This window comes from Capricornis sumatraensis, chromosome 1, assembly GCF_032405125.1.
Source record: "Capricornis sumatraensis isolate serow.1 chromosome 1, serow.2, whole genome shotgun sequence".
Classification (NCBI taxonomy): Eukaryota; Metazoa; Chordata; class Mammalia; order Artiodactyla; family Bovidae; genus Capricornis; species Capricornis sumatraensis.
Genome location: NC_091069.1, coordinates 103,926,663 through 103,933,859, shown reverse-complemented (window position 1 = coordinate 103,933,859; position 7,197 = coordinate 103,926,663).

The following is a 7,197-nucleotide window of genomic DNA, read 5'->3' as shown; positions in this document are numbered from 1 at the left end:
TGCAGCACGCCAGGCCTCCCTGACCATCACCAATTCCCTGAGCTTGCTCAAACTCATGTCCATTGAGTCAGTGATGCATCCAACCGTCTCATCCTCTGTTGGCCTCTTCTCTTCCTGCCTTCAATCTTTCCCAGCATCAGGGTCTTTTCCAATGGGTCAGTTTTTCACATCAGGTGGCCAAAGTGCTGGAGTTTCAGCTTCAGCGTCAGTCCTTTCAATGAATATTCAGGACTGGTCTCCTTTAGGATGGACTGGTTGGATTTCCTTGCAGTCCAAGGGACGCTCAAGTCTTCTCCAGCACACAGTTCAGAAGCACCAGCTGTGCAGCACAGGGAACTATGTTCGATATCTGGTAATAACCTGTGATGGAGGGACTTCCCCGCTGGTCCAGCGGATAAGATGCCGCACTCCCAGTGCAGGGGACCATGTTCAATCCCTGGTCAGGGAACCAGGTCCCACATGCCTCTCAAAGAGCCTGCATGCTGAAACTAAGACCCGTGCTAAGTGCTAAGTCTATTCAGTCGTGTCTGACTCTTTGCAGCCCCGAGGACTGTAGTCCACCAGGCTCCCCTCTCCATGGGATTCTCCAGGCAAGAGTGCTGGAGTGGATTGCCATTTCCTTCTCCAGGGGATCTTCCCAACCCAGGGATTAAACCCGAGTCTCCTGCATTAGCAAGTGGATTCTTTACCACTGAGTCGCCTGGGAAGTCACTGTACTTCAGTAAAATAAAACTTTTCAGAAAAGAAGAAAGTTGCCATTTGGGGCTGGTGTGCCTCTTATGCCTCTCAAATATTTGCTTTTCTCATTTTAACAAAGGCTCCAGAGCTTCTCTGAGCATCCATGTCCAGGTCACGCATTCTTTTCCATGTTTATTCATTTACCAGTCCCTCACTCAGAAAATATATGTTGGGTACCTGTTACATGTCAGGTACTGTTTTGGGTGCTAGGGATATAGCAATAAATCAAACCACTGCCTTCAGGGAGCTGACCTCATTGTTTGAATAACATTAATTTTTGTGACTATGTTGTATTCATGGTTATACTCCATGAATAATGATGATAGAGTAATGATATGGTTTCCTTTAAAAATAAATTTTAGGTTTGTAAAAATGGAGTTGAATGGTACAGATGGTACCCATGCATGTTAAGTTGCTTCAGCTGTGTCCAACTCATTTTTGACCCCATGAACTGTAGCCCGCCAGGCTCCTCTGTCCATAGAATTCTCCAGGCAAGAATACTAGAGTGGGTTGCCATGCCCTCCTCCCGGGGATCTTCCCAATCCAGGAATCAGAATTGCATCTCTCGTGTCTCCTGCACTGGCAGGCAGCTTCTTTACCACTAGCACCACCTGGGAAGCACACAGATGGTACCCAAGGATGTTAGAAAGTGTGATGCAAGGGGCAGAGGCCAGGGTCTTTGCCAAGGAAAGCATCTGTGTGGCCGCTTCCAGCTCTGGCATGGCGCACTTCTGTGGGGGTTGCTTCTCCCCCCGCCAGGGTCTCCCGTCCAGAGAGGAGCCTGAGGCACGAAGGGAAGAGGTGGCCAGGCCCTGAAGAAGAGAATCCAGAAAAGCCAAACCCACTGCCAAGGTCGGAGCTGGCCCCACCGCTTAGGGTCCCTTCTTGCTCCATGGGCGTGTTCGTCAAGGGGACCTGGGTTTAGCTGCACCCCGGGATGTGCCTGGGCTTGGAGTCAGAGGAGACTCTCTTCCCCTGTCTCTTCCCCTGGCACTCACCCACTCCCAACACACTCTTGGCCCCCAACCCATGGCCACCAGTGATTAAATGGGTCCCGTTCCCACCTATTGGCCAGAGATGCCCCTGGCTTGGGCCCAGGTCACCAAGGGGGGATGGGAGGTTGCTAGGGAAGAGCTCTGTCACTAGTAGTTACTATTGGGCAAGTGGTGAGGGATTCTCAGAAATGTGGCCACACTGCGGTCACAGGGCCTGTGGCAAGAGAGCTCCCGGGGCTGCCCCGAAGCCAGGGGTGGATGCTGGCTGAGGGGTGGCAAAGGGCCTTCGAGGCCCAGAGGACCCAGAGACTACTCCTTTTTCCTTTTCCCCCCGACACCTCAACTGCCACCGAACACCAGGCTGGGCCTCTCCCTTGAAGACCAGCAATACCAGGAACAGTGGTTGAACAGTGGCAGCAGGGGTGCCCATCGGGGAGCCTTGGCGCCAGCACAGCTGGGCTGCTTGCAACCTCGCTGCACCCACTTTAAACAGCAGCGACACCCAGCACCGTGCTCGGCATCTTCTAAGCATTGCTGCGTCTATGCTTAAAGCTTGCGCTTCGCTGGTGGCGCAGATGGTAAAGAATCTGTCTTCAATGAGGGAGACCCAGGTTCGATTCCTGGGTCGGGAAGGTCCCCTGGAGAAGGAAATGGTAATCCACTCCAGTCTTCTTGCCTGGAGAATTGCATGGACAGAGCAGCCTGGTGGGCTACAGTCCATGGGGTGTCAAAGAATCAGACACAACTGAGCAACTAACACTTTCACTTTTCAAGCTTAGGGCTTAGGGGCAGCATCATTTCCCTCACTTTGCAGACAGGAAAACTGAGCCTAAAGGGGTTATGTGGCTTGAACGTAGGCCACACAAACCGTCAACAGGAGCTCTGGGATCGGAACCTGGGCTTCAACCACTAGACTGCGCTGCCTCCAACCCACTTGTGTCTGCCTCCACCCTCCCACCAGGGCACACCTCCTGCCAGCTCTCATCTCCCTAAATCATGACAACCACACAGCAAACACAGGCTTGCCCTGTGCCTGGCCTTATACTGAGACCTTGACAGGAGTTATTGCGCTTAAACTGCAAATACCCCAAGGGAGGGGAATGACTGACACCCCCACAATAAGTGGGGACACCAAGGTAGCAAGAGGTAACTGGCTGACCCAGACTGTCACAGTTAGTAGGTGGTGGCGCGGGGGGCTGAACTCGCGGGGATGTGCCCCTCCTTCCTCTGGGTTCTGTGTCCTCCCAACCTGCTCAGACTCTTCCCATCCGCCTCCTATCTCTGTGTGGGGCTCAGGCCGCCCAGGCTGCTCTCTTGCGAGACCTTGCTGTTTTTAGGACCATAGACGCTGTCTCCTCAGCTCAGCTCCTTGGGGACGCGTGATGCACAGGCCGGGGAAGCACAGGGCACAGCTCACGCTGGGAGCCCCATGATGCATCTCCACAGATGCGGTGACTTGTCCCTGTGACCCCCAGCCAGTCCTCAAACAGGAAGCTGACTGCAGAGGAAGGTGAAAGCCCTTGTCACTGGACAAAGGCTAGCGTCTGCATGGAGCCCTGCGGCACCTCTCGCCCGCCCCCTTGCCCTGCTCCAGGGCAGAAGAGGTGACCTGGGGTCCCCAGAGCAGAGGATGATGGGCCTAGATGTAAAGACGCCAGCATGGGAGTGGCCAACCCCCTGCAACCCGTGAGGGGAGCTAGATGTCCTGGGTTCAGGGGCGAGCTCCGTCACATGAGAAGGAAGTGGGGTCGAGAGAGGACTGCATTGGAGCTGGGGACTAGCGGGTGCAGCCTGGCAAACGCAGGATGGATAAACAACACGGTCCTAGCGCACAGCACAGATTCAACATCCCGTGAGAAACCGTCCTGGAAAAGAATATAAACAAGAGCGTACACATATATGTATGACGGAGCCCCTTTGCAGTATAGCAGTCATTAAAGCGACATTCTACTTCAGGCATTTCCCTGGTGGTCCAGGGTTAAGACTCCACACTTCCACTGGAGGGGCATGGGTTCGATCCCTGGTTGGGGAGCTAATATCCCACATACCAAAAAGCATGGCCCCCCTCAAAAAAATCAACTAAACTTCAATAAAAAATAAATAAATAAGAGACATTCTTCACTAAAAAAAATCGAGCTCTGCCAGCACAGCTGGGAGCCCCTGGGCTCACAGCAGGCCCCCGGCTTTCCTCAGGTGCTAGCATCCAAACACTCACTCGGGACCTAGAGCCAGGCTGCGTTCTGGATGCTGGGGCCAGAGCACAAACAGGACAGACAAGTTTCCTGCCTTCATAGGGCCGACCTTCCAGCGGGGAAACAAAACCTGGATGAGTTTAAAATGAGATAACAGGGATGGGGATGGGGACGAGAAATACAGGTGAGGGAGACGAAGAGACACACATTTTCCATTGCAGAATAGCTGGGTCATGGGGGTGAGACGCGCAGTGTGGGGAACACGGTCAGGATTTCTGTAACGCCCGTGTCGGGTGACATGGCGCAGCCACACTGTCTGCGGTGATCATTTTGAAACGCCTGGAAATGAGGAAGCGCCACGTTGTGTAACAGGAACCAACACAGTGCTGGAGGTCAGTTATATTTCCAAAACAAACACACAAACAGACTCAGAGAGGAGAGCAGATTTGGGGTTAGCCAAACGTGGGGAGTTGGAAGGGGATTGGATGCAGGCAGTCAACAAGCACAACTTTCCTGGGACTTCCCTGGTGGCCCAGTGGTTAAAACTCTGTGCTTCCATTGTAGAGAACGCGGTTCGATTCCTGGTAAGGAACTGAGATCCCACATGCTGTGTGGCTTTAAAAAAAAAAATTTATTTCTTTTAAGTAGAAACTTGCAGTTATAAGACAGATAAATAAGTACTAAGGTTACAAGGTCCAACATGATAAATATAATTAACACTGCTGCATGTTATATGTGCAAAGTTGCTAAGAGAGTACATCCCAAGCTCTTAGCACAAAGAAAAACACTTTTTTCTATTTCTTTAACTTTGTATCTACATGAGATGATGGATGGTCACTAAACTTGTTGTGATCATCGTTTCATGAAGAATGGAAGTTAAATCAGGATGCTGAGTATGGTAAATGTATACAGTGCTGCGTGTCAGTTACGTTACTGTAACACTGGAAGAAAAAAATGAGATGATGTCATACGAGGGTAGGCTCTGTGGATGACACCCCAGAGGGGAATGAGAGAGAGCTGGGGGAGGCCTCTGGGAAGAGTGCCCTCGCAGCTATGACTTCAGCGATGAGAAGGGGCTGGCCAGAGCAGGGGGCAAGGAAGATCAGTCCAAGTCAGCGAGTGGGAGTAGGGAGAGAGGGAAGGGACAGTGGTCCTAGGGTGGAACAAGCTAGCAGCCTCCAGAGTTGCTGCTGTTTCCGATGTACAACATTATGGCTTGACTTACGTATATCATGAAATGATGACCACAATAAGGTTGGTCCTATCCATCATCTCATATGGATGCAAAGTTACAGAAAAAGAAAAGGGTGGCAGGTCTTCCTTGGTGGTGGAGAATCTGCCTGCAATGGGAAACCTGAGTTTAATCTCTGGGAAGATCCCTTGGAGAAGGAAATGACAACCCATTCCAGTATTCTTGCCTGGGAAACGAACAGAGGAGCCTGGCGGGCTACAGACCATGGTGTTGCAGAGAGTCGGACACAACTGACGACCAACACTTTCATACTTTCCCCGGTGGTGGGCAGATGGCAGGAAAGACAGAGTGCAGCACCCTTTTGGGTCTGGTCAGCCTGTGTGGGTCTGGTTTGATTAAAAGGACAGTTAGAATTCTTGGAGGGTCTTGATTAAGGGGACTAACCTATCTGATTGGCACCAGAACAAAGTCCCTCCAGCTGTGGGTGGAGAATGGCTTGTAGCTACAGGGAGGCCAGGGAATGGACCCTGGACCCAGGGTGGTAGGGAAAGTGGAGGCGGGATGCAGGGTCAGGCGTGGGGAGAATGGACAGGAACTGGGGACGGAGCAGAGGAGGAGGCTTCTCGGGTTTAGGCTGAGCAGGAGATGACGGCTGACTAAGAGAATGAGGAGGAGGAGGCCGAAGCTTTCTGTCCCTTCCTCCTGGCCCCACCCTGCCTGGACACCTGCTCCTCGGACGCGACTCAGGAGCCAGCGAGGGAGGCCGGCTGCTGTGTGCACGCCCCTGTCCCTCCCCACCCCAGGACTCGGTGTAACAACTGGAAGAGGGACATTCTGAGAGCTAGAGACAGAAGCGAAGCTGCTGGCAGCACCCCAGCCGGACAGGAGCTGGGGGCCGGAGAGTAGCCTAGGGTGGGGGCTGGGGTCGGAGCAGCACAGATGGCTGGAGACGGAAGCCAGAGAGGAAGGGCTGGGATCGGACAGGGAGATTTGAGGTCCGCGATCAGATTATGCTGGCCCTGAAGACGGCAGCTCCTGAAAAAGCTGAAGCCATCGAGACTCAGAGAGTTGCCCTGGACATCCACAGGTGCACACCCATGCACAGAGACACACACTCACACCCTCTCCTCACACATATGGTGTCACACACCATCACACATGTTCAAAGCCAAGCCCCTGCCCATCGCCATGGACACTTACACATGCACCTGGGATGTGGCCTCCCCAGCCCCAGGACAGCCCCCAGAAAACCCTCCATGAGCCACCCTGCTCCAGTGGCCCCCGGGGCCAGTCCACAGACCTGCAGCCCTGCCCTGGCCCCAGGGCCCCCCGCACTGTCTCACCCGACTGCATCCCCAGCCTCGCCTCTGCACAACCTGCACCCCACTCTGTATAACGCTGTATAACAGAACGCTGTCCAGTCTGGACACCAGTCCCCAGGGTCAGTTCTCACTTGGGCAGCTCAGACCTGACAGTCCTCTCCCTGTATCTCCACCCCACCCTGTCTGCGCTGCCACAGAAAACACTGGCTCCCCAACTGGTGATGTGTTGGAGAGGAGCCATTCCTCAGGGTCTGACCTCTGCCCTCTGGAGCCACACATACACATACATACACACATGCCACCTACATACATATACACATATACACATGCCACACACACATACATGCCACATACAGACACACACGCACAAGGTGCAAGGTGGTCCCCATCATCAGCACTGTTCTTTAGAGGGATGTCACCTTGAGGTTGGGCCTCCCAGGTGGCTCAGTGGTAAAGAACCCACCTGCCAATTCAGGAGACACAGGCTGGAGCCCTGGGCTGGGAAGATCCCCAGGAGTAGGAAATGACAACCCATTCTTACCTGAAAAATTCCGGGGACAGAGGAGCCTGGCAGGCTACAATCCATGGGGTCGCCAAGAATCGGACATGACTGACAGCTGAGCACACACACACACTTTGAGGTTAAACAAGGTGGCCCAACAAGATGATTTTGCAAATATGGAGGTAAGGGCCCTCCTAGCTGTCAGGCACCACGCTAGGTGCCCCCAGGACGCTTCACTGGGAGCTGGGCTCTGCTG